Raw genomic sequence first — 10,050 nt, forward strand, 5'->3', positions numbered from 1 at the left:
CAATCCTGCTCCTATAGAGCCAGTGTCCTGCAGAATTTTACTCACAACAAATTTGCCTGGAAGTTTTTAGTAAACCCGAAGAGCTTGATTATCAGGGGTGCGTTTCCAAAAAGTAATTGGTTCCAAGTCCCATCGTTATCAATAGAGCTCAGTGGAACTAACGACAATAGTTAGCTAATGATGCTTTTGGGAAACGCACCCCAGGTTGTGTTAATTAGAATTAGAGCTAAACTCTGCAGGGCAGGTGCTCTCCAAGGTGTTGGATTGACCACCACTGAACAAGATAATGAACAATTGGTGATTCCATTTCCATTCAGCAAGATGATGACTCTCAATACCTCAATCTTGGAATTACTGCAAAAGAGTCAGGCAAAATGCTAGCAAATATCTTTGTGACTGTTGTATTTGGCCAAAGCAGATTTATCAGAAATACTTTTATTCGACTGGACTTAAAACCCAAGACATCCTTGAAATTTCTTGAGCGCTGCCTCCAATAACAATAAAGGCACAAGAGATTTAATTGAGGTACATTGCTATTCTAAGGGAGCTCTTTACTGCCATTGTCACCTTATTGTTGCTCCCTGGTATCTAGACCTTAAGCTTTTTTAAATCATTGTTAAAATTGCTTTACACAATCACTAAAAGGCTTTTGTGATCATAATTGGCATTTCTGTCAATGCACTTGAATCCCCCTGGAATCTCACATTAGTCATCCAGGTAGCTGGCAGGCAGCTATGGAGACAAGTAGCAGGTGCCTCACAATTTGCAGGATCCCTCTGTGCAACACGTCAAATTTTAGTTATGACCAGCGAGTGTTCCACTCTCACAATTAGGGGAGCATAGCTGGCGTACAGCCCAGAGCCGACCCATGAGATCCCAGAGTCCAAAGCCCGGCAGTGATGTGGCACAAGTCTGCTACTGCTAACTACTTGACCCGCTCTCTACGTAATGTCCGCTGTGCCCTCCAAAACATCTGGCTGCTCTGCCCGAATATCATTGAAGCCAAGAAAGACACACCAATCTGACCTTGGTCTGAAATTGCCATTTTAATTGCCTTTTTCCAGTGTCTTTGGATATAGTTGTCTTCTTTTAAATGAGGTATTGTCTTTAAGATAACCATTAATCATTTGTCTGCTTAACACACTGTTTTTAAGGTCACTTTGTCCCATATATTGTGTAAATGTGTTTTGAGTAGGTTTTTCTATAGGGGCTTTTTAGGAACTTTTTCATAGAGTAGCTCCAAGAGCTATTGGCTGAAGTGCCTGCTTTTTGGCTTGTTCGCACCATAGGAACTAGGAATGGTTTTAGTTCTAGGCTCCATTGGGGGGAACTAAATTAGCTCCTACTTCAGAGTACTGTCTAAAAGAGTTCTATAGGAATTACCTCTGATGTACATGTATGTTGATTGGCCAAAAGCATGCAAAACACAGTCTACAAGGCATTTCTTAGCTTTTCAAAAGCTGTGTAAAAATATTTAGTCCACGAATAAGGAAAACAGCATTTAGCTACATGGTTTCTGCAGTGTTTGGTTCTTTTCTCAGCCTTGGTGATATGTAACACTGCAAGTTTTCATAGGAAATTGTCATGCTCTTTCAATCGCATAAATTGTGCATTTACATTCCATATCCTTCATCATAAAACCCATCACACACAACAAAAAGTTCCTGGGACTACGTTTGTAGAACTATGCAGTGCGAAAGTGCCTTATCCTAAACTCTGAGCATGAACTTTTTTGATCAGCTTTTAGCTCTGATGGTTTTTTAGTAACATACTGTGGAAATATGCATATGCGAACAGATTGTTTATGTGGGGGAAAACATCAGAAACATGGCGAATTATGTACTTGGCTGAAATGTACACCAGAATTCTGGAACGGATTTGGTTCAAAGCATTTTGGGTCCTTTAAATCCATTGAAGCTGTACAGTAATGAGGGGTGACACTGAGAAAGAGCACACCAGCTTTTGTTTCACTTTTCATGTGCTAACAGTTAGAAAGTTTAAAGGTTTTGTTTTTCTTGGCCTTGGTTTTACTTTGATAACCTGCTGTTCATTTACACTAATTCCTAAGCTCTCTGATGTGTTTTAAGCAATTAAAGTTGTTTGAGGAAGAACACATTGTTGAGAATATTGGGTAACACTTTAGCTTTGGGACCAATTCTCACTGTTAACTAGTTGCTTATTATCATATTTTCTGTTTATTAGTACTCATAAAGCACATTTTCTGCATAACCATATTCTACATCCCTAATCCTACCCAATACCTAAATTTAACAACTACAGTACCTTACTAACTATTAATAAGCAGCAAATTAGGAGTTTATTGAGGCAAAATCAATTGTTTGTTAATGGTGAAAAGTGGACTTTAGAATAAAGTGTGACCAAATATTGTAACTAGTTTCTACGACAGAGCCACAAACCTCTGTGCTCTTATACAGTAAGTACTGAAGCAGCAAAATCAATGCAGGGAAAGCCGAAATAATCAATAACCTGATCATGAAGGCTGTTTCAAGCTCCTGAACAACACCTTCCATCTGCTCCGTGGGGCTGTTATTGTACTTTTTAGCAACAGGTTTCCATGTACAGTGGAAGAGTTTTTGAGGTTTTTCCTCAAGCTGCTGTCAACTGGTATCGAGGCTTTAGCTATTCTATCGTCTCGGTTACGTATGGTAACCCTCGTTCCCTGAAGGAGGGAACGGAGACGCCACGTCGAGGACCGACGAATATGGGATATCGCTTCGATAGACCAATCTACTTTGAGTGTAACTAAACGAGCCAATGCACATTGGCATGCAATTATTGCATCCAGCTGCCGCTGATCACTGCGTGAGTATAAGAGAGCAGCAGGTGCAATGCATACCAGTTTTTCGCTGAGGAGCCGAGCCGGGAACCCGGCAGCTCAGCGGCGGTACAGCAACCATGGCGACGGGACGTGGCGTCTCCGTTCCCTCCTTCAGGGAACGAGGGTTACCATACGTAACCGAGACGTTCCCTTTCAGTCGGTCACTCTCGACGCCACGTCGAGGACCGACGAATATGGGATCCCTATCAAAGCGCCATGGGTGCTGCCCCTTCCAGTGCCCTGTGCGAGCCGCCTGCGCCCCTATTAGGTGTAGGCCGGGGCTCAGAACAAGTAGCTCCACTCACCATTGTCAAAGCACTACCTCACTGGGTGAGATTGGATAACACTGGGAAAACGTACCCGGTCCGCTTGGAGCCGGGACGCTGCGGAAGCCCCATCCTTCCCGAAGGAGGTCTCGGAGGCAAATACACATATAGCATCCGTTTAGGAGTATACGGAGAAATTTTAGGTGATTAAAACCCTCTTGGGAAGGCAGAAGTCTGCCGGGGAAACACGGGCTCTAAGGCTATACCGTGGACTATACACATACGAGTACCGCTTAGGTCTCAATATGGAACCCGCCCTTCCATGGTTCTCACGGATTCATCATGAAGGTCTGGCGCCGGACGTTCCGCCGCGTCCAGCTGCCTAGGGTGATGGAGGATCCCAACAGGGTCTACAGTACGGACACTCTGGAGTAGTTTAAGCAAGCCGACACTAACCGGGGCCTCTCAGTGCCACTACCCGTTTGAGGTGAGAACACAGGAGGATACCGGCTCTACACGAAGGCTATAGAACCTAGCGAACGTGTTAGGGGTCGCCCAACCCGCAGCTCTACAAATATCTGTCAGCGAGGCGCCACGAGCCAGCGCCCAGGAGGATGCAACACTTCTAGTTGAGTGAGCTCGTAACCTGAACGGGCAGGGCACACCCTGAGCCTGATAAGCCAGGGTTATGGCATCCACAATCCAGTGGGCCATCCTCTGCTTAGAGACGGCACTCCCCTTCTGCCGACCTCCATAACAGACAAAGAGCTGGTCTGAGGTACTGAAGCTTCGTGTCCGGTCTACGTAGCACCTTAATGCTCGGACGGGACAAAGCACAGTCAGGGCTGGGTCTGCCTCCTCCAGGGGCAGCGCTTGCAGGTTCACCACTTGGTCTTTGAAGGATGTAGTGGGAACCTTGGGCACATAGCCAGGCCGGGGCCTCAGGATTACCTGGGAGTCAGCCGGCCCGAACTCTAGGCACGAATCGTCGACCGAAAATGCATGCAGGTCCCCTACCCTCTTGATGGAGGCCAGTGCAAGCAGGAGCAGAGTTTTCAATGAAAGAAACTTTAGCTCAACTGAATGCAAAGGCTCGAATGGGCCCTGCTGTAGTGATTTAAGCACTAGAGACAGGTCCCAAGAGGGTATACAGGGGGGCCGGGATGGATTTAACCTCCTGGCCCCTCTAAGGAACCTGATGATGAGGTCATGCTTACCCAAGGACTTCTCATTCACGAGGTCATGGTACGCAGCAATAGCGGCAACCTGGACTTTGAGGGTGGAGGGAGACAGCCTTCGCTCCAACCCTTGCTGCAGAAAGGATAGCACGACCGCAATCGGGCATCTTCGGGGGTCTTCTCGGCGAGAAGAACACCACTCAACGAACAGGTTCCACTTCAAGGCATAGGCGTGTCTCGTAGACGGTGCTCTTGCCGGAGTAATGGTGTTCACTACCTCTTGGGGTAGGTCACCTAGAACCTCCGCGTCCCGTCCAGGGACCAAACATGGAGTTTCCAAAGGTCTGGACGCGGGTGCCAAATGGTGCCCCGTCTCTGAGTCAGTAAATCCCTCCTCAGAGGAACCGGCCAAGGAGGGGCTGTCGAGAGGAGCACTAGTTCGGGGAACCAGGTCCGAGTAGGCCAATATGGCGCTACTAGCAAGACTTGCTCCTCGTCCTCCCGGACTTTGCACAGTGTCTGTGCGAGAAGGCTCACTGGGGGAAACGCATACTTGCGTAGGTCCCGCGGCCAGCTGTGTGCCAGTGCGTCCGAGCCGAGAGTACCCTCGGTCAGGGAGTAAAACAACTGGCAGTGAGAGGTCTCTGGAGAAGCAAACAGGTCTACCTGAGCGGCTCCGAACCGTCTCCAAATCAGCTGGACCGTCAGGGGATGGAGTCGCCATTCTCCCGGGAGCATTGCTCGAGACAGCTCGTCGGCTGTACGATTGAGCAGGCCTGGAATGTGAACGGCACGAAGTGACCTCAGAACCTTCTGACTCCAAAGGAGGAGGTGGCGAGCGAGTTGCGACATGCGACGGGAGCGCAGACCACCTTGTCGGTTGATGTACGCAACGGTCGCAGTATTGTCCGTTTGGATCAGCACATGCTTGCCTCGTAGGAGACCTTTGAGACGGTTCAAGGCAAGGTGTACTGCTAGCAACTCTAGGCAATTGATGTGCCACTGCAGCTGTGGGCCCGTCCAAACCCCTGAGACTGCATGCCCGTTGTACGTGGCCCCCCAGCCGGTGGTGGAGGCATCCGTGTAAACCACAGCATGCCTGGAGATCTGCTCTAGGGGCACCCCTGCCCGGAGAAATGCAAGATCTGACCACGGGGTGAGGGTTTGGAGACAGGCCGGTGTAACTTGGACCCGGTGACTGCCACGCTTCCACGCCCACCTCGGGACTCGGCCATAAAGCCAGTGCTGGAGCGGTCTCATATGTAATAGGCCGAGCGGTGTAAGTGCTGCCGCGGCCGCCATATGCCCCAGGAGCCTCTGAAAGAATTTCAGTGGGACCGCTGTCCTGCCTTTGATCGTATTCAAGCAGGCTAGCACCGACCGCGCACGTTCCTCTGTGAGGCGTGCTGTCTGTTCGACCGAATCCAACTCCATACCAAGAAAAGAGATCCTCTGCCTCGGCGAGAGTTTGCTCTTCTCCCAGTTGACCCGAAGGCCCAGCAGGCTCAGGTGCCGGAGCACCACATCCCTGTGCTCGCACAACTGATCCCGAGACTGTGCTAGTATCAGCCAATCGTCTAAGTAGTTGAGTATGCGAACACCTTGCTCTCTGAGGGGAACGAGAGCTGCCTCCGTGATCTTCGTAAAGACACGGGGAGACAGGGACAGCCCGAAGGGCAGGACCTTGTACTGATATGCCCGTCCTTCGAACGCAAACCGCAGAAAAGGTCTGTGGCGCGGAAGGATGGACACATGAAAGTACGCGTCCTTCAGGTCGATCGCTGCAAACCAATCTTGGGGACGGACGCACCCGAAAATGCGTTTCTGTGTCAACATTTTGAACGGTAGCCGATGGAGAGCCCGATTCAAAACTCGCAGATCCAAGATCGGCCGTAACCCACCGCCTTTCTTGGGTACAATGAAGTAGGGGCTGTAAAACCCGGTCCTCATATCGGCTGGAGGGACCGGCTCTATCGCGTCCTTCGCCAGTAGGACTGCGATCTCTTCCCGCAAGACAGGGGCATCGGACGCTTTCACCGCAGTGAAGCGGACACCGCGGAACTTGGGGGGACGCCGGGCGAACTGAATCGCATAGCCGAGGCTGATGGTCCGCAGAAGCCAGCGAGACGGGCCGGGTAGCGCTGACCAGGCGCTTAAAAACCGTACAAGCGGGACCAGCGGAACCACAGCCGTACCCGCAGTGGGGCAGCGAGGTGGAACACAGGGACCCAACTCGGGCGGCTTGTGAGCAGGCCGGAGTGTGGTGCAAGTGTGGGGTGCAGGGCTCACCTGGTTCCACGGGTTGGCAGAGGGTGCGTGAGTAGGGCCTTTGTTGACGCTCTCGAACCGCCCGCTGCTGCCATCTGGCGAAGGAGGAGGATGAGTGGGGTCCGGAGCTTGGCCGTCCGCAACTCTCCGTGCCCCCCTGTGACCCAGAGATAAGGGAAATTGCTCTTTTATCGAGTATTTGGGTACCGTCGGCCGCGAGGCCAACGGCGGGAAAAAATGAAACAAAAGATTCTCCACCCGGCCCTCCTCCGGGGGAGGGAGTGGTGCGTTCACCATCTCCCGAAGAGCAGATCCCTCCATCTCTGGGTCGCCTGTCTCAGGGCCGCTTGCTCTTCCGTTTACCGCCAGGTTTGGCGGGGGCCTGGACAGGCGGGGCTGCCCGCCCACGCCCGGCTCCACGGCGCTGCTTTGCTGGAGGCTGCTGCTGATGCTGCGCGGGAGCGGGGGCAGACGCAGGGGGCCGCCCTCGGCGACGTGCAGGCTGGGGCACTGCGGCCGGCGGACGGGAGGAGGCAGCAGGTGCCCGCCGGGGCAGGATGTGTCGTATCGCCTCAGTCTGCTTCCGGGCAGCCGAGAACTGCTGGGCGAAGCTCTCGACCGCGTCGCCGAATAGGCCGGTCTGGGACACGGGGGCATTGAGGAACCGGACCTTGTCGGAGTCCCTCATGTCTGCCAGACACAGCCAGAGATGGCGCTCCTGGACCACAAGCGTGGACATCGCACGACCCAGGGAACTCGCGGTGACCTTCGTCGCTCGGAGCGCGAGGTCAGTGGCGGTTCGGAGTTCCTTTAGAACTTCTGGGTCATGACCCCCCTCGTGCAGGTCCTTCAGTGCCTTAGCCTGGTGCACCTGCAGTAACGCCATAGCGTGTAAGGCGGAAGCAGCTTCCCCGCAAGCCGCATAGGCACTGCCGGTCAGACCAGACGAGTGCCTACAGGCCCGGGAAGGAAGCACCGGGTCTCCACGCCAGGAGGAGGCGGACTTAGGACACAATTGCATCGCTACCGCCCGCTCCACCGACGGGATTCCCGAATACCCCTTCGCTGCACCGCCATCGAGGGTGGTGAGGGAGGAGGAGCCCACTGGCCGGTTTCTGGCAGTAAAAGGTGCCTTCCACGACCTGGTGAGCTCGTCATGCACTTCCGGAAAGAAAGGCACTGGAGTGGGGCGCTGAGAACCAGCGCGCGCCACCCCGAGAAACCAATCGTCCAGCCGCGAGGGCTCGGGACGCGGTGGAAGATTCCACTCGAGCCCTACCCTCTCGGCGGCCCGGGAAAGCATAGCTGACATTTCGGGGTCCGACTCAGGCCTTGCCACCGTCCCAGAGGGCGGCAGCGCAGCCGAATCTTCGTCCGACAGCTCTCCCTCCGATGCTGAGATCGACATCCGGTCGGGGGGAGGCCCACTGGATACCACTGGTACGCTCCTTGTAGAGGGCCCAGCGCGTTCCGTGGGTTGCTCCACTGGATCGGAGGTGCAAGAGGAGTGGTGGTCCCCAGAGGGTTGGTTCCCTGCGGGGTTTGCCACCACTGTGACCCTCAAACCGCCCGAGCCACTACCGGAAGTGGACCTCGTCTGTCCGCCAGAACGAGCCCCAGATCGCGGCAGAGGCAGCGGGACTCCGCCCCCCTGAAGGTAGCGGAGCCTGGTTCGCAGCTCCGAGATGGTCATCTTCCCGCAACAGGAACATGACGCATCCACGAAAGCCACCTCAGCGTGCTTGACGCCCAGACACGTGAGGCAGCGATCGTGACCATCACCCGGTGCCAGGTAACGACCGCACCCAGAAACGCACGGGTGAAACGGCATCCTTAAAAGGACGATCCGTCGTCTTTAAAAAGACGCACCCGTGAAGCTCTTTTAGAGAAAATTTGCTCTTTTAGGAATTGCTCTTTCAGTGCTGAGGCGCACAGGGGAGATGGCCGCTTGCCACACGACAGGGGATAGTGCAGCCTGAAGTGTGCAACCCACTCGATACTGGAACGACCGCCGCTGTAGCGCCGTCCCGCCAACACAGGAAGCTTCCCAGAGCGTGCTGAACTCGCAGTTCACCGTAGACACAGTTCAAGGTAAGCAGAACGATACTGTCGCTCGGCTTTGAAGCGAAAAGCTGGTATGCATTGCACCTGCTGCTCTCTTATACTCACGCAGTGATCAGCGGCAGCTGGATGCAATAATTGCATGCCAATGTGCATTGGCTCGTTTAGTTACACTCAAAGTAGATTGGTCTATCGAAGCGATATCCCATATTCGTCGGTCCTCGACGTGGCGTCGAGAGTGACCGACTGAAAGGGAACTGTTTATCTTGTGCCCTTAATCCTTTTCCTCCAGTAAATCACCTGCCATGTATGGATGGATATACAAATAAACCTTGGACCAGTGGATGAAAAAAGTAATGGCAAGGCAAAATAAGTAGTTTATCACATAATGGGTTATCTTTTAATCTACCTCCTACATTTGCACAGATTTACTGTACATTAGGATGATGCTTACAAAACTCAATGTCTGAGAACAACATGTTACAGCATGGACATCCCATGTGAGTCAACTTATCGGATAATTGTCTTGCCTAGACTCATACAGTAGGGATGAAAGATGACTTGACAGATCAATGAAGCTAAATGGAAAGTTCTGGAGTTCCGACCTCCTTCAATTTGCAAAGAAAGAAATCCTTGTGGTGTCTCCATTTGACTAAAATTACACCAGGGTGAAGTCAAATGCCTTAGATGCTTACCAGAAACCACCACCACACACCTAAACATCATTGGAGTTTACTGGAATGTTCCTGAGTTCAAGGTATTGCTGGGTTTTTACCTTCTCGCAAAGAAATAGAAGTCTTTTTGGTCTTCCCATATTCCTAGAGTTACCAGGATGATGTCACACCCCTTCCATCTTAAAGCGATAGTTCACCCAAAAATACAATTTCTGCCATCATCTACTCACCCCCATGCTGTTAGAAACTTGTATGACTTTCTTTCTTCTGTTGAATATCAAGGACGATATTTTGAAGAATGTTAGTAACAAAACAGTTGACGGTGGCCATTGACTTGTATACTATTATGTTTTTTTTTTTTCAAGAACATGAAAGTGAGGGTGAGTAAATGAAGACAGAAACTTCAGTAACACTTTAGTTTTGGAACCAATTATCACTATTAACTAGTTGCTTAATCTAAAGCATATTTGTGAGCAATTAATCCTATACCCATAACTAAACATAATGAATGCCTTACTAATTATTAATGAGCAGCAAATTATGAGTTTATTGAGGCAAATATCATGATTTATAGTCCATATCCCCAAACTAAGATAATTTGGGGTGTACTATTCATTTAATCACACTTGCTCAAATCATTATTAAAGGCCATTGGAAAGTTTGTGAAGTGTTAATTAGGTTTCCTTCTTGAAAGATTGTGAAAGTTCCTAATTACAGTGTTGACAGTAAAATATCATTTGCCCTTTTCTATGAATCTGATGTCC

The 10,050-nt window shown here is 51.1% G+C and overlaps 1 protein-coding gene across 1 annotated transcript in view; it reads left to right on the forward strand.

The window, feature by feature from the left end:
• The window catches only part of LOC113114350 (AF4/FMR2 family member 2-like), a 198,513-nt gene that overhangs the window by 131,837 nt on the left and 56,626 nt on the right, over positions 1-10,050 (forward strand). The gene's annotated exons all lie outside the window — the stretch shown is intronic.

This window comes from Carassius auratus, chromosome 14 (assembly GCF_003368295.1).
Source record: "Carassius auratus strain Wakin chromosome 14, ASM336829v1, whole genome shotgun sequence".
Lineage (NCBI taxonomy): Eukaryota > Metazoa > Chordata > Actinopteri > Cypriniformes > Cyprinidae > Carassius > Carassius auratus.